We start from the raw sequence: 21,399 nt of genomic DNA, 5'->3' as shown, positions 1-21,399 counted from the left end.
CTGAACACATCACATTTTCTAAATTGTTAAAATTAATTTTGCCCCTTTCTTAAGATTGTTTGAACTGAGCTGATAATCAAGATTAATTGCATTTCTCAAGTATATTTTACTTGAAATACGATTACCTTCCTTTTGCTCCTTCTATTCCTTCAGATATGTAGCTTTCACTGCCACAAGTGTCTATTTATTAGTCCTTGGTTACCTAAGCAATATGTCTTTGAAAGTCACTGATATTTTTCTGTAAAAAAAAATATCCACCTCTCCTCTCGTCTCTGAGCTGCCGTAATCTAACCTGTGAACTGCTGCAGGACAAACCTGATTACATGAACTGGCTTAGTTACGGGGGTCTTCCTGACCTCTCAGCCTGCCATCCGAGGTCTGCCGGGCCATGGCACAGCCTTGTTGTATGCTGGCTGGGAGCACAAGCCTCTATTAAGTCAAATTCATCTATCCACTGCTCTCAAATCACTTTTATTTAGCTGGTTCACTTCTGTTTCTTATAATGATTTCTCCCTGTTTATGCAACAATCCCATTTTCTCAGATCTCACATTTTCTATGATGTCTTCAAAATTCACTAAAGTAATCTCTTCTGATCTTTTTCAGTAATCCAATGCCATTCATATTTTGACATCTATTTTTTATCCTGAAGGTTATATAAATACACCATGCTTGATTAACATTTGATTATTTCTGTTCTGCTGTTAAAGATCAAAAACCAACCTCAACTATTTTAGATAATCCAAATGTTTTTAATATTGTAATCTATTGATGAATGTTTGCTGTTCAAATATGAAAGAAAATGTTTCTTTTATCTTTAACACCATCATTGTTTTCAACTCTGTCCCTTCTTCATCTTGGTAAATAACCACTTTCTTGGGCACTTTTGCAGAAATTCTTCCCAGATACAATAGGTCAAGTGGTAGCTGTAAGTATGGACCAAGTTCTTAGAACAATTGATTGCAATCTGCACTGCAACTTTATCCTTCATATGATGGCTCCTGAGTGGAGAAATGGCCCAAAAGAGACAGACAAGGGAGGATAAGCTTTTATACTTTACAGTATATTTGATAGCCTTTGATGTTTCTGTCCACAAAATGATGATTGGATTCTCTCTTTTTCAGTTCCTTAATAAATGTTACATTTCCACAAGTTTGTCTCCTAATAGCATATCTGTTTTTCCTAGATATAGCTCAATTCCCCTGAGAATAAGTAAATAATAATATACAATTATAGTGTCCAATATTATCTGTGATCAGAGAGAGATCTTAGTTCTCTGATTTCCTTGGCTACTGTTAAAACCAGAAATATTAGGCAGATAATTGGCAATGTTGCCAAACACTCATTCTCTTATTTTGAACTCTTATTTTTATCTGTGTTTTATAAGAATGATGGAAGACATATCAGAAAAGGTTTGTATACCTAAGAGAGACTGTCTTTAAAGTCAATTATTGGGCTTCCTAAAAGCATTTTTGCTAAATCAATCCTTTCAGGTTTGTTCAAAGTTAGTGACGCAATTACCTTATGGCATTACAGCAAGGTCACTTTCTGTTCCACCTGAATAATTTTAGCAATATTAAGGTATATTCTCTCCTGTGTCTTCTAATGTTTTTGGCAAGTGGACCATAAAAAATTGGATGTCTTTTTTGGTCTAGTAGTTGCTTCTTTCCTGCATTCCCCAGGAGCATTCCACAGATTTTGTTTTTTTCCTTCCTGGAGGAGACTTGGTTGACTGAGCTAGGCTTAAGGTAACAGTAAACTTTTATATTAAAATGAATGTATTCCGTTATGGGATTTATCCAATGATGAAGTTCTCTGAAACATGGTACCTTTCATGAGGTAAAAACTGACAGAATTAAAAAGAGGAATACAGAGTTCAACAATAATAGTTCAAGATGTCAATGACACATTTCCAATAATGAATAGAACAAGTAGGCATAAGAATCAACAAGGAAATAGAACAGTTGAACAACACTAGAAATCAAAAAGATCTGATGGGTACGTATGAAATACACCACCCAACAATAGCAGAATATATACGCTTCTCAAGTGCCCATGGAATGTTCTGCAAAATAAATCCTATGCTAGCATATAAAGCAAGGCTAGGGCCAGCCTGGTGGCACAGTGGTTAAGTTTGCTTCGGCAGTTTGGATCCCGGGTGTGGACATGGCACCACTTGGCAAGCCATGCTGTGGCAGGCATCCCACATATAAAGTGGAAGATGATGGGCATGGATGTTAGCTCAGGGCAAGTCTTCCTCAGCAAAAAAAAGAGAAGGACTGACAACAGTTAGCACAGGGCTAATCTTCCTCAAAATAAATAAATAAATAAATAAATAAATAAATAAATAGAAATAAAATGCCTGCAGATGAATGATATGAAAATACAAATCCCCAAACTTATGGGAAGTGGCTAGGGCAGTACTCAAAGAGAAATTTATAGCTATAAAAACCAATATTAAAAAAGAAGATTTCAAATTGGTAAGCTAACCTTCATCTTAAGATACTGGAAAAATAAGAGCAAATTAAACCAAAGCAAGCAGAAAAAAGGAAATAATAAAGAAATCAACAAAATAGTAGGAAAACAAGAGAGAGACTTAATGAAACCAAAAATCGTTTCTTCAAAAAGATCAACAGAATTGACAAATGTTAAGTTAGAATGACTAAAAAAAAGGAGAAAATTCAAATTACCCATCTCAAGAATCAATGGGGGATATCACTACTGACATTACAAATATAAAAAGGATTTCACATACAAGGAACAACCGCATGCTAACAAATTAAATAGCTTAGGCGAAGTTCACAGTTTCCTAGAAAAACGCAACCTACCAAAACTGACTCAAGAAGAAACTGACCATTGAATAGATCTGTGACAAGCAAAGAGATTGAATTAGTCATCAAAAAGGTACCCACAAAGAAAAGCACAAACCCAGATGGCTTCGCTGATTAATTCTACCAAAGGTTTAAGGAAGAATTAATACTAATCTGCCACAAACTCTTCCAAAATTTAGAATAGGAGATGATGCTTTCCAGCTCATTCTATGAGACCCGTATTGACCTGATACCAAAACCAAGCAAAGACATCACAAGAAAATTACATAGTGTACTTGCTTGTGCTTTGATGTCATATCTAAGAAACTATTGCTTTACCCAATGTGACAAAAGTTTATTTCTCTGTTTTATTTTGTTTTAAAGTTTTAGCATTTTCATTTAAGTCTATGATCAATTTTGAGTTAATTTTTATGTCCTGAGTCATATGTCCGGGCCACAATGCAGACTGAGTAGGAGAGGATTTAGAACCAGAACATAGAGTGCACACAGGTCGCCATAGACACAGATGCGCATCACACTTGGAGAAGTGACTTACCCTATAACCTTGACTATTCTCACCTGTAAAACATGGAGTATGATTGTGTGTTAATACTTTCAATCTCAAAGGACTGTGACGACTGAGTAAGATGATTGAATTTAGTGTTTATTATAGTATCGCTGCTTGGTTTTTACTCAAAACAGTCAACTAATATTTTTATGATAAGCTGAAATAAAAATTAGAGGCAAATTTTTAAGTTTTATAAACTCATAAATGTATTTTAATGCTAGTGTTAACTCTTTGCCCTTATTATAATTTTTTATGACTATTGAGTAACTTCATATAGTTGCATTCCTCTAGAAAATGCTTTTTTCCTGGTCATGTAATATGGTACATACAATTCAGAATTACCTGGTATGTTTTTTGTCATTGTTGTTTACTTGGGGATACTGTTTGCAGTGGCAACATTGAAAATATATATATAAACCAAAAATAAACCATGGCACTTCCTTTAAACAAGAAAATAAACGTAGAAAATTTTGACTTACCAGTATGAATTCAATTTAACTGAGATGCATCCTCAAGCTTTGGCACCAGGGATGTAATTCTCTTCTCTGGTGACAGCCTTGAGGTCCTGGGATGGTTGTGTTAAGGAAAATCTCTCTTGGAATGTGCTGCAAGTCTGCGAGGTGGCTCATCCCTCTCTCAATGCCTGTAGAAGATGACATTAGTGGAGCCGTATTAAAATAGAGCCGGGGCAGCTATTTCAGAGGAATTGCCTTGCAGGTCTTGTTTTCTTCATCTCCCAAGCTGGACCAAACCACCAACATTCCCAGAAGTCTGTAAGGACAAGAATATCCTGTCTGTAAGGACTGATGAAATTAGAATTTGCTGATGACCAGATTGCTAACCAATCAATGAAGTACAAGTCTAGCCTTTTGCCTGATTACCAAAGCTCAAGGCAATCTGTGAAGTACAAACCTAGCCTCACCTCATCTAGCACCAATGAACTCTTCCTTAATAAAACTTGTCTCATCCTCCTCCCTTTTTCACATAAAAATCCCGAGCCCCTCTCTTGTAATCAGGACGCTATTTGAGTTTCTACCTGAATCTGTGCTCCCTGAATTGCAATTCTCTGATCCCCTCTTAAACTGGTTTGTGTTTTGGTAGGTTGACACCTCCTTCCCATCCCCAGATTTTAAGAGCCTGTTAGGCTACCCTCTTATCAGTAGAGCCAGAATACTCTCTCTGATAGAGCCATTCCTGTATGTATGCTAACTTTTCTCTCTTCCTTCTCTTCTTCAGCAGGACACATTTTCTCTCCCATTAACTACATTTCACTGCTAAATTGAATTATTGTGATTCTGTGACTCTAGGCAAATTAGGATTAGGTGGCCCCCATTCACTTTTCAAAAATTACTGATCACATCGCATACTCCATTTTATGGCTTTCTCTAAATTCTAAAGCCTTGTGACCTCTGACAGAAGAAGTGCTTTCGGGATTACACAGACCTAGCTCATTCTAACCCATGCTCTCCAGTGGCCATATTCTGTGTCTCGTGTTCCATTTTAAATCCACGTGCTACTTACACTCACCTCCCCCAGCCTCTCTACTCTTGTTCTTCTGGAGAACATCCAGATGACTTTTTTCTTTGGCTTATTAATTTGGACATCATAAATTTGGGATTTAATTCATCTAATTTTCATGGTATACTTCAACAATTTCCTATGCTCTTTAAAGTGTGTTTATTTTAAAAAATTTTACAACTTCCATATAAAATGTTAATCTTGCTTCCAGGAGTTTCCTCAACAGTGCTCCGGAGGACAAGCACATGAATCCAATTTGTCAATATCTTTTCAGATTTTTGTTGTTTAAAATATCTATTTTATTAGATAAAAAATAAAAAGTTCTCCTTTGGGCTTAAGTAAGTCAGACTTGATTTCTGAGCTCTGCAGCCAAAAGATAATCTCTCATTTTCCTGTAATAGTTCTAATTTTCGCCATGCAACGATATAATTAATTTTAGAATTTGAGTCATTTTCTTAATCTTGAGAACTAAAGGAGCCACCAAATAATATAAAATTGATAATGAGAAACAGGTCATTGTCTTTAGATGATGGCCTATTATAACATCTTGCCAAAACATACCTAACGATGCTCGTTTGCTTAAACCCTAAAACAGCAAATTTACACACCAATTTTTTCCTCAGGTTATTATATACATTTTTTTGTCCTTAATATTGCCATTAGAAATCACAAATTGCTTTCAAAGTAATCTCAGCCCAGATACCCTGTGGGTGACGTGGGAAATGGGACCTTAAAAGCGCTCCCTCCCTATTCGTCTCCTGATTTTCTCTGTGCTAGTCACAATTAGGAAAGCAGCAGCTGCTTCCATTTATTGCCTCACTGTTCCAGAGTTACATTGGACGTAGATGATAATGCTCTTCCTAGGACCTCTTTAAGGAACGTGGAACTGAATCTGAAAGAGAGCAAGGAAAATATCTGTGAAAGCATCTTGCTTTTAATTGGATAATTCAAAAGATCTAGTAGCATCCAGAACTGGTTAGAGCTCATAGTAACTGAGAGCGTTGTTCTCTCTGTGATACAGAAAGACAAAGAGTGAAGACATGTGAATACTCTAATTAAAAAACAAAAATGTGTAGGCATGCTGTCAGGCCAGAAGGAATTTTAATATACAAACAGTGCCTGCATGTGTTTGACATACACAGTGACAGTTTGAAAGGCTTTTTACATTCACCACATTTTCATTAAAATTGAGCATGTAAAACTAGACATTCTATTACCAGATCATAAAACCAATATATCCTTCGTTGTTTCTTGAAACAAGATTTTCACAAATTTTCAGCTTTAAGGATGCAACCTTGGGAAAGGTTCTGAGGGGCCAATCAAAAGTTAATACAAAAATATGCCAAAGGAAAAGATTTTTAACTTAAAAAAGAGTCGTTTTGTTCTTTAAACAATGTTATTCAATAGAAATAAAATGCCTAAGTTTGCATGAAGCTAGGCAATAATCATATTTATTCTGAGCATCATATTTTAATGATAATACATTAAAATTTTGGTTTACAATAATGTCAGTATATAGAAGAAAACTGTTTTTTAATCTGCTTTTAGGAGAAAGAGAAATCAATCCAAGAGCAACAAAAATAAATTTCAGACTAGATTCAAAGTAAGTTAGATTCTGAGTTTATGTCTGTGGTGTTGATCCCATCCTTCATTTACTAGCACGTCTTTCTCGTCTACCCTCAATCTGTCCTGCTTTATTGCCTCTTTTCTTTCATTCACTAAACAATATGGTAGCATCTTACCTAGTTAGGTTATTTATATAGCTTTCATTAACAAAAGTTGATATTCAAAAAGATTTTAGTGTTACCAATTATCTTCATAATTAATACTCCTTTCATTCCACTTGTTTGAAGTTTTACTTAATGGTGAAAGGAAAGCCACAAGGAGGATGAAAAACTGACATAATGGCATCACGCACTCATTATCTAAGATTGTATTCTGACATTTGCTTTGACACCAAAGGAAATTATTTCCACAGTAACTAGAGAAACAGATTTACTCTAGTTTAGAGCCATTTCTATCAGTGATTACTGATAAGGAATATATTTGATACTTTGTAAAGAACAATAATTACACCAACTGTGATGCAACAAATTTCCAATGGTGTGACCCTGTTTGGGCAGTCAGATTTGCATAGTAATTTGAACTCATACACTCCTGAAAGTATTAACTCTCACTGTTTTAATAACAAATATTGATTAGGCGTCTACATTGGTCCAGGGACTGAACTAATTACCATACAGTATTAATATAAATAACAGTCAATAGAGTTATAAAAGCTGGAAAAGACCTATAGAAGCTAGAATTAGGTTCAGTAAGATGGAATTAAGGGAATTGCAAGTAACCAAGCCCGAAACAAGACAACTTTGAATCCTAAAATAAGTCCAAAAAGTCAGAAACAGACTTATTAGGAAACTGATGGGCTCTACCAGATGGTGAGAAAGCATTATGAAGGAGTCACTATGACAAATACCAGTCAGACTTTTCAAAATCCCATTGTTCAGACAACATAAAAGGTTATTTCTACAATTATAGGCCTGTAGCGCAAGGCAAACACTCTCTGAATGGTGGTATCCTAACATTTCTAATTTTTGAGATCTTAAAAATTATTTGACACTCAGTTTATAACATTATTGGATATAGAGTAGGTATTCCTGGCATGGGAAAGAGAATAGGCTAGAAGAGTAGAGGCACTGAAATAGGACAACGAAGTGAAACGATGAATGTTACTTACTTTACCCTTTCACTTAAATCAGGAACACTAAATATGGGACACAAGAGGCTCTGCAAACCCCAGTCTTCCAACCCTGGCAGGCACCACTAGCTGACCAAAGTCCTCTTTTCCATTAACCTAAGATACACTTCAACCCAGAATTCTGAAGCCACTTTTGTGGCTCAATGTAGTTCAAAGTGAATTTAATTGTCCCAACATTTCCTCAGACAGGAAGAAACAGGAAAAAAACAAAACCTGGCTTGAATCAATAGTGCTGTATTATCAGAAATTATAAGCCCAGAAAAAGGACTAAATACTACAGAGCCACCAAAATAATAGAGAATTTGGTTAATGCCAAGCCTTGTCTGTGGCAGCAATGAATGCACAGATATGCCTCCGATTATCCTGGGGTTTAAATAACAGAGGCTCAGATATTCCCACTCATGTATAGAGCGTGCTAGGCGTTTCCTGTTGTCCTGGATCCTAAAATTTTAGAAACCTTTGGTGTACTTTCACTGCTCAAATTAATGTTAGGCCAAGAATAGAAAGATATGCTGTGAACAAAGGTTCATATGTTATGAACAAACAAAAGGAAATCAAATGGTACTCCTCAACAGTAAGCAAGCCGTATTTATCACAACTTGAGAATTGTTTATTATTATTGGTAGAGTCAATGCTCTGTACTTAGCGACTCATAATTACCCCCATGTCTTTGCAGATGCTGCTTGCTCTGCCTGTGACAGCTTTCCCCAGCTTCCACCTCTCCAGGTGTCTGACTCCTTCAGGATTCAGCTGAAGAGTTACTTTCCCCAGGGAACGTTTTCCCATTTGTTCAAGTTTCATTAGTTGCCAGTTGTCCAGGATCCTCTGGAATTCTACAAATCTTGCTTCTATGGCACTTTTCACACATGTTGTGATTGATTGTTGCTGTGTTTATCTGCCTACCACAGGGGACCATGAGATCCTTAAGCATATAATCTATTTCTACCAGACACCTTTCATTATAACTGGTAATATCTTTAATTATAACAGATAGAGTGAGAAAGTGGCAAGGAACGAGAGCAGAGAGATGGGAAGGAGTAAGTAATAAAACTAGTAGACATCTCAGATGTAATAAGTACACAGCAGAACACTTGATTCTCTGCTCCTGACAATACCGCTCTGCCCTTGGATTTCCTTTTATCCTGAAATGGCACTACCATTTACTCAGTTGTTCAAATCTGGATCTTTGTAACAAGGAGTCTGACTCCATTCTTGATGTTTGACCCCTGATAGTTTTTAAGACTCAGCACTCCGTTTTCCCCTTGTGCCTCACTTCTGGGAAAACTGATAAGAAACCCTGGTTGCTGCCTCCTTCTGCACAGGCAGGAGATTCAGACCACGCATGGGAAGTCTCACCAGAGCCCTGTGCCTAACCACAATAAAACCCTGAGCCAGTCGCCCTTCCTGGCATTCTCAAACCATTTCAGACTTGCTTGAAAGGCCTGCCCCATCCTTTCCAGCTACCTCAATTATGTAAGTAGTGAGCCTCTTAGTGTGGATTTGGCATCATCAGTCTGGATAGCCAAACCAAATTTGGGGGGGGGGGGTCCCTTCTGCTTTGGAGGTTGACTATGACAATTTTACAAGTTATCCTTAATTCCTTTTTTCCTCATACACCTAACAAAATACTCAATCCACACCTATCAATGCTACCTTCGATTCATATTCCTAACCTCTCCCTTTTCATGGCCTCTTAAGTCTGAGACATCATCATAACTCTTGGGCTATTTATCACCATCCTGCCATTCTTGCCTCTCAGGAATTCATTCAAACACAATCACCACAACGTTTCTAAAAGATAAGTATATCTACTGACCTTTCTACACATTTCGAATAAAATTCTAATGATTCAACACCTACACAAGCCCCAATCTGAAGGCAGGAAAGATGACGTCGCAGCTCAACCAAACAAGCAGAAAGACAGTGAGTTTTCCCTTTCTCTGCCTTTTTGTTCTCTTCAGGCCCTCAGTGGATTAGGTGATGCCCACTCACTTTGGGGAGGGTCATCTGCTTCACTCAGTCTCCTAATTCAAATGCTAATCTCGTTTGGAATCACCTCGTAGACACACTCCGTATGACGTTTAACCAAATATCTGAGCACCTTGTGACCCAGTCAAGTTGACACATAAAATTAACCTTCACATCACCATTTCCTAAACTGTTCCATCACATTCCATCCCTTTACCCTGCTATATTTTTTATTACATTTATTACTTCATTCTATTGCATTGTATTTTCTTTTTTACTTTGTTGAATGTATCTCCCAGTAGAATATATATTTCAAGAGGCAGCCTTCATCACTGGAATATACCCAGTACCCAGAACAGTGTCTAGCTCATAGTATACACTCAATAAAATATGTGACGGTTAAATGAATAAGTTAACAGACGTATCTCCAAACACCTGTACATATCACATACACACACACATATACACACACACACAAGCCAAACTAAATGTATGTAATGAGGCTGAATAAATGAGGAAACAATCTGAATCAAATCTGAAAAAGTCAAAAGTCCAGCCAGCAAGCTTTAGAGAAAAGTAGCAAATGAGTATATAGAAAAAAGCCACAATCGCAGCCTCAGCAGATTCATTGTCAGTCTTCTCTTGACCATCAACACTAAGAGAATGCAGAATTAGGGTATGATGTCGGCTTCCAGTCACATTATCCTTCTAGTCCATGCACAATTGAAATGTTATTCTATTATACACGGTTTCTTCAGTTTCCTCTTTTATGCAAATAACTCAGTTATGAAAATTATTATTATTTTTATTGTTAAGGTACTCATATATTTAGTCACATAAAGAAGTCCCTGGCATCTTTTGACCTCTCCACTATGAAAGGGCATGAGCTCTCAGCTAACCACGTAGCTATTGATTGTGTCGGGCTGGTCTTCTAGAGTCCGCTCCTCATGCTTCTTGAACCAGAAAGAGAACTCGGGAGTTTCCGGGAGAGTGGTTAGAACCCTGGACTCATTAGTGCAGCTGCAGGATTGGAGAGAAGCTTCACGAGATTGTTTCCAGGTGGTAAGAAATGAAGACGTCTCCAATGCATAGCTGGGACGGAAGGAGACTGACTCGTTTCGCTGGTAAAACATAATCTCTCTTTGAAGCCAGACTACAGCTATCTACTCAGGTAGATTATTGGAGCAGAGAAAGGTTTTTAGTCAGTCCAAGCACTTGAATATCTGCACAATATAAGTTTGGGAGGTTTATGCTTCTTTGTGTGTGTGTGCTCGCATGTGTGTGGTGTGTTTACTTTTTCATTTTCTCATTTCGAATCTTCATTTAGAAAACTGCAGCCAGATTCAACAGTGCTCAGAAGAATAAAACTTAAATTATTTTTGTCCTTTCTCAGTCAAAAGTTTTAAAGAAGGAAGACTACCTCCAAAGAACAAGGAATGCAGTACCAGTGCCCGTTTTTATGAGTGAATCTCAAGTGGAAGGTGACAGACAGCAGAACAAACACTATAAAGCATAGTGGCTAAGAAGACAAGCTTTGGAATCCAGCAGGGCAGCATTCAAATTCGGCTTCTCTCATTTATTGTAAGATATGGAGAAATGATTTAATTTAATATCCTCAGTATTTACAATAATTCTAACACAACTCACCTCATCAGGTTATTATAGGATAAATAAAATATGCATGCAGAGTGTTTAGCACAGAACTTAGCATACGGTAGGAGCCATATTACAGGAAGTCAATCTTAAGATCATTGATTGATATAAACATCTACCATCTCCTCTAAAATTTTAGAGGTACAAAGGATTGTGTATTATATCTTCTGAAATGAATGTTTCACTTACCAACCCGTATATACCAATAAAATCATATTGTAACATAATGATAATTCTTATTCGCATGTGGAAATTTACCAGAAGTATGTGCTCAGAGATGCTCATTAGTTCACAGTAGATTACAATATCAAATACCTATAGGAGAATGAAAACAGAAAAAAAAAGCAGCAATTTTTAAGTTTTGTTTCTTGGCACTCTCAGTTTTCTTGTGTTTCCTATTTTTGTTCTGTTTTAAAGCCCATGCCTTGCTTCGACAGGTTTTACAGCCTGATTGCCTTTAGGGCTGCTATTTGACAGAGTTCTTTCATAACCCACCACAAGAAGAAATTAATTTTATTTTACTCAAAACCTGGATCAATAATTTTTAATGCTTTTATGCATGATGATTTTTTTTTACATATCCTAGCAGGAGACAGAGAGAGATCTGTATAGTAAATCTTAAAGCAACTTTATTTTCAAACACATGAGAGTAAAATCAGCTGGAAAGCTTGAGAGCACAACAGCTATGAGAGAGTTTAGAAGAAAAGAACAATGTAAAAACGAGTGAGTTGTTGTTGTTGCTGTTGTGTCTCATAGACAAGATACAAGAAAACAAAGAAAGCCGGGCTAGGCTCTGATTGACTTCTAAGCATTCAGTTAAAATTGTGCAAGATGGTATAAAGCCATCAAGAAAGCCACTGAGGAGGATGAATGCTTAGCCTCAACCATCTGTTCCCTGTGGGGGAAGGGTATCTTCTCAATCAGTAAGTTGTTTGCTTTGATCCATGGCCTGTTGTCCTGAGTTACTGCAGGAATCAAGCCAGGTTTCAACCTCAACTCACTCCCTATTTAAGTCCCTGATACTTCAGTACATTTTATTCTAACCTACTTCTGCTGGGTAACTTGGGGGGTGAGTATCTCCTCCAGTATTACTAAGGTATTTACTGATGATCTTCTAATAAATTCAAATGTAATAATCCTCTTCTAACTTTAATTATACTCAAAAGTTTTACCCTTCCTCTATTTTTAAAGGCAATTGATTCTTTTATTTATTTATTTTTTCTGGCCCTGAGCTAACATCTGTTGCCAATCTTCCTTTTTTCCCCCCAAAAATTGTATTCCTAGTTGTAGGTCACTCTAGCACTTCTATGTGGGATGCTGCCACAGCATGGCTTGATGAGCGGTGAGTAGCTCTGCACTCAGTATCTAAACCGATAAACCCCAAGCTGCCAAAGCAGAGTGAGTGAACTTAACCTCTTGGCCAAGGGCTGCCACCCCCCCCCCCATATTTTAAAAATTATCTATTCCCCACACTGTTAAATTGAAATATAGAATTTAAGCATAAATTTGAGTAAATTTACAGTTTATATCCCAATGTATTATATGTGGTAACATTTCATTAAATATGTGTTTATTAAACCTTGAGGCTGCAGATTTAGTTCATTTCATTTCTGGAAAGTATCTGCCATGTGGGTGAATTGACAAAGCTCATCCACATTAATAAACCGATCAATCAAATCAGAAGTAATTTATTCCAGAACAACCTAACTTTATTTTTAAATTCTAATAAATAGGTTAATAAGTAACCTATGAAAACTTTCTCCAACTAAATTCTAGTTTTAAAACAGAAAAAAGCCCATGCCAACCTCCTCAGGATGTCTCGTTAAATCTCTCCTGTTTTCCTCTTAGGGGTCTTGGCTTTAGGATTTTAGAAGCAGTGCATTCCTAATGGTGCCTCTGTGTGTTCCCCTGCAGGGCCTCCTCCCTGGGATAACACACCGTGGTAAGATCCATGAGAAGCATGCCTTTCTGCTGCAAAACAGGAGAAAAATGGCTGTGAGAGGAGAGGTAGAAATCCACGGCTAGTAGATAGACTCTTAGTCCCGTCACTTTTGGAGAAGTCCACCTATGGAATTGAGATCTTGAAATTGCTATCCTTGCCCCAGCTAACATCTGGAAAGCCTTCCTTTTCTTTAATTTGAAGATTACGACTTAAATCTTCCACCTTGTTTTTTCCACCATCTCTGTTAAAATTTTGATGTGATCGTGTAAAATCACTGAGTTGCAAAACGTTTGGAGACAGGATATGTTGTCCAGATATTTTTAATTAAAGAGCTGGAAGTGAATTCTGAAAACTACATTTGTATGTCTGAATTCAATAACTCACAAATTTTTTTTAATTTAAAAAACTTTTTTTTTAGAGATTGGCACCTAAGCTAACAACTGTTGCCAATCTTCTTTTCTTCTCCTTCTTCTCCCCAAAGCCTCCCAGTACCTAGTTGGATATTCTAATTGCGAGTGCCTCTGGTTGTGCTATGAGGGATGCTGCCTTAGCATGGCTTGACAAGTCATGCCATGTCCGCGCCCAGGATCCAAACTGGCGAAACCCTCTGCCGGTGAAGAGGAGTGCGTGAACTTAACCACCTGGCCACGGGGTTGGCCCACTCACAGAAAATTTGACCAAATTCTTAAATAGTTGACTTATGAGGCCCAGGGCACCAGTGATATTGATTGCCTCAATCACATCGACTTGGCCTTATCTCCGATCCCATTCAAGTCTTGGGTAAATGGTACCATGCAGACATCCCAGGCCAAGATTACTTTAAGCTGACAGGTCCTCATGTCACATACATGTCATCATTTCATTTTCAGCCCTGGGACGACTCCTCCGCAGTGGACACTTGCAGCAGCAAAAATGCTTCAGAAACATGGGGAAGTTATTCAGGAGCAATCTTCAACCAGTGAAAAGTAAGCTCTGACGGACAGGCAAATACCATTTCAAAGCATTCTGTGGCTTTTTGGAAGGTCTCAGCTGAAACAAGCTCCTCATGCTGGTGACCTGAATAACTCTCCCTTATATGGGCTTTTTCTCCTTCCGCATCTCACTCTCTATTTTCCCCAACTCCTATTCTCTGGGATAATATAATGAGTTAATTTCACACAAGACCTTGTTGCAAGCTGTGCATTCAGAGAAACACAAGCTAAGGTATTACTAATAGCAGTAATCTTAGCAAGCAGACCCTCAGGATTCCCGAACTGTTTCACTTACTCAAAAAACAGTAAGAAAGGTTCCTCTGCTAACGGGGAATGAGATGATGATAACGCCTGGCCCCTGACACTTTCGTTAAGATACTCATCTGTGGCAGATTGGAATAAAGTACAGTTACAGCAAGAAGTGCTTAGACTACGCACTTGAACAATTTTGTATTTGCCTTGCTTAGTCAACTACTTTGAAAACTTTGTTAATTGCTTTGTTAACTTTTTTTAGAAGTCACCTGTAAAGAGAAAGGACAAGTTCAGTTCAATCAAGTGTCAGCTCAGGAATGCTGTGACAGCCAGAATTTCTACATGGCAGTGTTTAAAAAAGATTCTTGTGTCAAGGGTCTGGGGTAGACTGGGACATACCAGTTCACTGATGGGTCTGAAGATGGATTGCTGTTGCTCTACAAACCTACTCAGAGATATTCTGAGTTATAAGTGGTTTATTGGGTTGTTTTATTTTATATAGAGGAAGGATCAGCCTGAGGCAAAAATACACATAAATGCCTTGGTAGTGACAAATGACTTGAATGGTTCATCAGAGGCCTTGGAGGATCTGATAAAAGGTAATCAGAGAAGGGGAATACAAATAGACCAACAGAAGCTGGCAAAAGACATACGTATTTTTGTGTCTCATGTTAATGCCCAGCAGAGATCATTCACTGCACAAGAAGCACTCAACCAGCCAGGTGGACAGGAGGATCTTTACTTTAAGGAAAGGATCATTACTTCCCATCCTTCCCATTGCTTGTGTGATGAGCCCTTCAAAAGTGGATCAGTTGTAGAAGAGATGAAGTCTGTGCATTGGTTCAGCAGCTTGAGTTCCTTCCAACTAAAGCTCATCTCACTACTGAAGCTGCGGCTGAATATCCAATTTGTCATCAGTAGGTGTCAACTGATATGGCATGTGCCCTTGTTATTAAACAACTAAACAAAAATATATAATAATATGATAGGTAGGGATTGGTGTTACAAAGAAAAATAAGACAGAGTATGATGACAGTGTCTGAGGGAGATGAGTGTTTCTATTTTCTTTTTAACAGATTAATAAGAATTGTTTTTCAGATAAGGTGAGATTAGACCAGAGATCTAAAAGAAAACAGCAGAACAGGAATTTGGATAACTGCTGAAAGCACATTTCAGGAAGTGTGAATTTCAAGCTCAAAATTCCTGGGGCTGAAGCAGGTTCAGTGTGATGGAATAATAGCCAGGAGGCCAGTGTGGCTGGAGCATCTGAGTGAGGAGGAGAGTATTAAGACATGAGGACTAAACTACAGTGAGAGGGATGATTTTAGGAGCATTTATAAAATTCTAAACTCAAAAGTATTTTTATGAGTGAAATGAGAAACCATTGGAGAATTTGAGAAGAGGAATCCTACGACCTGGTAATTCAAAGGGCTCTCTCGGTGAAGGGTGGAAGGCACATCTCCTCTGTGGGCTAATATTAATACCAAGGGTGTTATATAGGAAGCTACGTAAAAGGCTCATAGAGAGATGACCATGACTTAGACTAGGTTAGTTCAGGGAAAGGTGGTGAGGAGAAGTGGTCAACTCTGAATGTACATGTGCACATGCACACTCATGCACATGTCTGCAAAGGGTTTGACTAAATTAGAAGAGAGATTGGGAAGGCTGGGCTCAAAAGTCTCTTTTATCTCTCAAATTTCTTGCTTATAAATGTCAAAGACATTAATCAGAGAAATATATTTTTTCTCTGTGTATTTGATTAGTAACCCTCTAATTTGGATTAAGTACACACATATATAAACCTACATAAACATATGAATATGCAAAAACTACATATCTCCTAATTAGATTCATGACTCATTTTCCTTCTATCTTTTAATTATATGTAAATATTTGGGTAAATGTGATTTGTGACCTGAATGTTTTTTTCCACGTCTCAGAGATTCCTTAAAATCTCACTCAGCTCTGAATTTAGAATATTTGTTTTATGTTTGCATTTAATGTTCATGTACTATTATTGGTTTGGTTTTTCTTTGTATTGTCAGTCTTTTTATATTGTTTTAAAAGGAAATATAGAAAAGGAGGAGACTTTTTCAAGCTTACAAGTTACTGTTTCAAAAACAGAGGCACCGTTACTGTGACTTCTGGAAGAGATTGCTTTTATGTCATGATTTCAACTGATGTGCCTTCAGAAAGCGTGTGACCTGGATAAATCATGGTGATGTGTGAGGTGCCACGGCTGAGATGTGATTCATTTCCACATAGACACATTGTCTTCAACTTCTACAGTGAAGTTTATTGAAAAACGCATTTGTTAAAAAGATCAACTTTCTTCTCTCAATAATTTTTTTCCCTTTGATGTTAACATTTATAGCCCTTACCCTGGCTTTCTACTAGTATTTCAAATTAACATTTGAAATGACTTCCCTATAGTGCAGAGCCCGGCACCAGGGATGGGAACCTCCATTCACCTTAGGGAGCCCATGGTGAGCTCTTGAATCCCAGCTCTACTTTCTTCTCCCAAGAGCTACGAATTCCTGGCTTTGAAAACCTCTCAGGGACCACTGCCATGCAGAGCTCTCCCCAGTGATTTCTTCTAACCTTCCTCTGCAGCTGCCACTTATATATTTTCTATCACTCCGTGGCTTAGCAGATGGAGTCATTAAAAAATAATGAATCTTTAGAGTTGAACTCATCACTGTAATGAAATTTCACATAAATGCTCCTTCCACCAAAATGTAATATGCTTAGTTGGCACAATGGTTGTGCAGTTAAACACAGAAGAGAAAGCAATCCTTAATTCTATATGCCTCACCTCAAGATATTCAAATAACATTTTGCAAGTCACTTAACCTATTTTTTCTTTTTATATATGCGTTCATATATATATATGAAAGTGGTGGATGTATTTTTATACAAAATGAATAAAGATGCTTTTTTGGATAAGGTGAGAGTACAGCAGAGACCTAAAAGAAAAGAGGAAACAAGGAATACGGATACCTGGAAAAAGCACATTTCAGGAAGTGAGAAACTCAAGTCCAAAATTCCTGGGGCTGAAGCAGGCTTAGTGTGACAGAACAATAACCAGGAGGCCAGTGTGCATGGAATATCTGAAAGAAGAAGAGATTATTAAGTACGATGTCCAAAACATGGAGAGATGATTATAAGACCATTTATAAAATTCTAAGTTTTTATGCTTGTATTCATATATGTATGTATGATTAAATATGTATTCATAATTATTTAGACAATGCCTCTGATCAACACTCATACATTCACGTAGACATGCAGGGTATGTGTGTAGGGTTGTGTGTAGCACTGAGAGAAAAGACAACTTCTACTAGGGAACCCGTTGCTCTGGTTACCTGTTTTGTCATAGAAAAAGATTTTTTAGATGGGAAGAAACAGTAGGCAGCATCCAAACCCAAAGTTCAATTTATGGATGAGAAAAACAAAGCCTGGGGAGGTGAAATGACCCATCCAAGGACAGACATCTAATTACTGGGAGAGCAAGGGTGAGAACCCAGATGCCTGGGCTTTCAATTAAGCATCTTTCATCTGCAATACCATAGTGACTAATGATTAGAATGTTCAAAGACTAACAAAATAACGGCTTCTTTCTGAAAAAAAAGAGTAAAATTTACAGGAATACTTAATAGATGAAGACAGCTACAATTTACTGTTAGGAAAAAATATGCAGCACGCAGCATACTTGTAAGTTCTCGAATTATGAACAAAACTGATCCCCTGAATAGTATCCTCAAATTCAAACTAGTAAATCAAATGTAATTACTTTGCAGCTATTTAAATAGGATTTACTGAGAGGGATAGCCTCAGTTTTACATAGGCGCTGATAGGATGATTGAAGTCAATATATCCCCTCTGGCTAACATTGCATCTGCTGGGCAAACTTAAGAGTTTTCTCAAACTTCAGAGATGAGTAATGTGAGTTATTGCCCAGATGGATGATGATTATTCACTATAACCATCCTCCATTGCCCCCTAAACAAGGTATCTTTCTGGATAAGATGTAAATATTAATGAAATCTTCTGTTCAGGAATCAGTGCTGAGATCAGAAGAGTATGAAGAATCTGGACCTTTGTAGTGAAATTAGCCTCAGGGGGAGTGGATATATCTGGGCTATGCTGGGTCACCCTAGCAAACATGAAGGAGGTGACAAACCTCAAGAATCCAGTAAGAATCATTTACAAAGGACAGAAATCCTACTGAAGACAATGGGAAAAGCAGGAACATTTGCCTTGGTGTGCCATAGAAATGAGGCATAAAATTAAAGAAATACTCCAAACATACATTTTGCATAAGATTAAAAAAAAGGGAAAGTGAAAAATACGTCCATTGACAATTACTCAGGATGCACACAGAGCAAAGTGTCTCTTTCAGCCATGCGCACTCCATCCATCTGACTCCCTTTATTTTTAGTTTAAAGGAGGCACTGATTTCAGAACTTCGGTATGACTGAATGATAATACAAAATCCAGAAATAAAGACCTTTGAGCTTTATGTGGGCACATTATCCGCTCTTCCATAACAGCTAAAGATTGTTTGTTTGTTGCCTTGGGAAACGTGATAAATACATGGCAAGCGATAGGATATATTGGAGCATATGAGGAAGCCATTTGGTTTAAAACTAATTCAGCCTGACCTTGTTTTTCCGAAAGGGCCTGATGTGGCCTGTTGAGTATGCATTGTGCATCTGCTTTAGATGCTTATGATGTCCCAAAGACAAGAATGATTCCCTTAAAGATAAGGATGTGGTTTCTCCTCATATTGGCATTTCCTTAAGGATAGGCATCTCTTCCTAGAAACTAAGGATTCATTACTGACCTGCTGTGTTTGCTTTGTGACCGCAGACCCACTGTGCCAGCAACAGTATCCCGTGACTGTTGTAAACAAGACATTCCTGTCATATGTAAAGTATGCTCCCTGTTCCAAGGTGGTATATAACCACTCTGTACATGCCACTTCGTTGGCATGTTTCCTTGCTTGGGGAAGGAAGCCCCAGGGCTATAGTCCTCAGACCTGGCTCATAATAAGCTCACCCCAATTTTGATTTATAGATTGATTATGGATTATTTAAAGTTTTGCTTTGATTGAAAAATAAACAAAAACATAGCACATGAGTTTGTAGCATTGTTTATAAGTCCTATTAAAAAAGAATGAAACTAGGGAAACACACATTTCTTAGACAAGTATTTTCATTAACCTTAAGCCATTAATTAGCAAGCAGCTGGATTATTTGTGGAAAAAGGAGAATTCTTCAAAGATGGCTGAGAAATTATGTCCTTGGGATTAGAAAGAAGATTCTGTGACTGTAATCATTGGATAGAGGACTGGAATACGTCATAGCTTCTGAGCCACAGCATCAAGAAAGTAAAAATACAAGCATTAAGAGAGTAACAAACAAGGCTCAATAATATTAACAAGAAATATTCCTTCGCCTCAAGTCTTCCAGCTAAATTTTCACTTTAGCCTGGTCTCAAATGCCTCCCAGAGAATTCTAGGACTTCTCCAGAGGAGGTTTACCTGTGCTTTTGGAGGACTCTTATTGGTATCCAGTTGGCATGCTAACCACCTCACTCCTACCCCATCTATCCCTAGCACACTTTGTTAATCCTTTTTCCTGGGCAGCCTGGGAGCACCTGCCAACTCTGAGATTGGCAATGCTTAACATGGAGGGTGCCGATGTCTGCCTTGAGGCATTGTTTTGTGTTGCTGCCAAAGCAGCTGGCAATGCCTTCTATTGCTGCAGAGGCTGCTGGCATCAACAACATAACTGCTTTGTGCTCTCAATGTCCCAAGGAGATGTTAGAGCTTTTACTCAATTGTTAATTACAGGCGTTAAAGACACAAGCATAACCCTATGGGGGACCAGGGGAAAGAATCTCTAAATGACTAACTCAATTCTGATTAAGAATCAATCCTCCTGTCTTGTGCCCGTCTTTGACCAAAATTTTTGTAACCAATTTTTCTTAACTGAAATAATATTTTGCCAAGAAGTTCTGCATTTCTCTCTCTAGAAATGTCTGAATGCATGAGAAAGCGTGGACTCAAGCAAGAATTTCAGCTCCAGGGACGAGAAAGCTAAAAGAACTACCGAGGAGTATAAAAGTCAAAAGAAATCTCAACTTTTAATGATTGGAAGCACTTATGGAATAAAAAGAAAAATCAAATTAAGGAAGTTATTTGCAGACAAGCAATTTCACATCAGCAGCCTTTGAAACAAAGGAAGCCATAAGAATTCTGTACAAATTGTTCTAGACATCTTCCCTAAGAAAAACGAGTAAATTAATAAAAAATCTGAATCCAGGTTTGGATTAAAATTAAAAGTTATTTAATACTACATTGGAAATAATTATCAGTTAAAATAAAATATTAAATTCATTTTTTTACTGATCACAAAGCGTTTTTGTCAACCCAAGACTTAACTATATTATGCTAGAGTGTGCTTTTAATAAAAAAATTTTCTGTATGGAAAAGTCAAAATTCATGTGTATATGACCTTCATTCTGGAAAATGCTATGGCTTGAAATTAAGCCCTAAGGCTAGTATTTGCAGGACTCGGGAGACACAATCTATAATAATCAACTTGAACTGAGTTCCCCACTGTTTGATTCAACCTGCTCCTGGAGCACTTACCCTGTACCCTAGATGCGAACTTGGGAAAATTCCATGATTTCTTTAGTAGATTTTTTGGTAACTCAAAGTTTTAGTGTCAACTTAAATCACAAACACAGCCTTCATAATTTAAACACCAGCCCTAAGGGACAGCCTGGTGTCATAGTAGTTAACTTTGCATGCCTTGCCTCACTTCAGCAGCCCAAGGTTCACAGGTTTGGATTCTGGGCAGGGACGTACACACTGCTCATCAAGCCACACTGTGGCAGTGTCCCACATAGAAAATAGAGTAAGATTGGCACAGATGTTAGCTCAGGGACCATCTTC

General features: G+C 37.7%; 1 long non-coding RNA gene across 4 annotated transcripts; it reads left to right on the top strand.

The window, feature by feature from the left end:
• Positions 1-3,339: 3,339 nt before the first annotated feature.
• On the top strand, positions 3,340-20,838 carry LOC111770811 (uncharacterized). Of its 4 annotated transcripts, none has more exons than XR_011432831.1 (6): positions 3,340-3,450; positions 6,443-6,497; positions 8,326-8,375; positions 11,011-11,198; positions 14,082-14,177; positions 20,475-20,838. It is a non-coding gene; the product is annotated as an uncharacterized lncRNA (long non-coding RNA). The 4 variants fall into 4 exon arrangements; XR_011432833.1 differs by lacking the exon at positions 20,475-20,838 and adding an exon at positions 16,560-17,677; XR_011432832.1 differs by lacking the exon at positions 20,475-20,838 and adding an exon at positions 16,503-16,667.
• Positions 20,839-21,399: the final 561 nt, after the last annotated feature.

This window comes from Equus caballus, chromosome 26 (assembly GCF_041296265.1).
Source record: "Equus caballus isolate H_3958 breed thoroughbred chromosome 26, TB-T2T, whole genome shotgun sequence".
Classification (NCBI taxonomy): Eukaryota; Metazoa; Chordata; class Mammalia; order Perissodactyla; family Equidae; genus Equus; species Equus caballus.
Note: the sequence above shows the minus strand (reverse complement) of the source record. Positions and strands in the feature narration are given on the sequence as shown.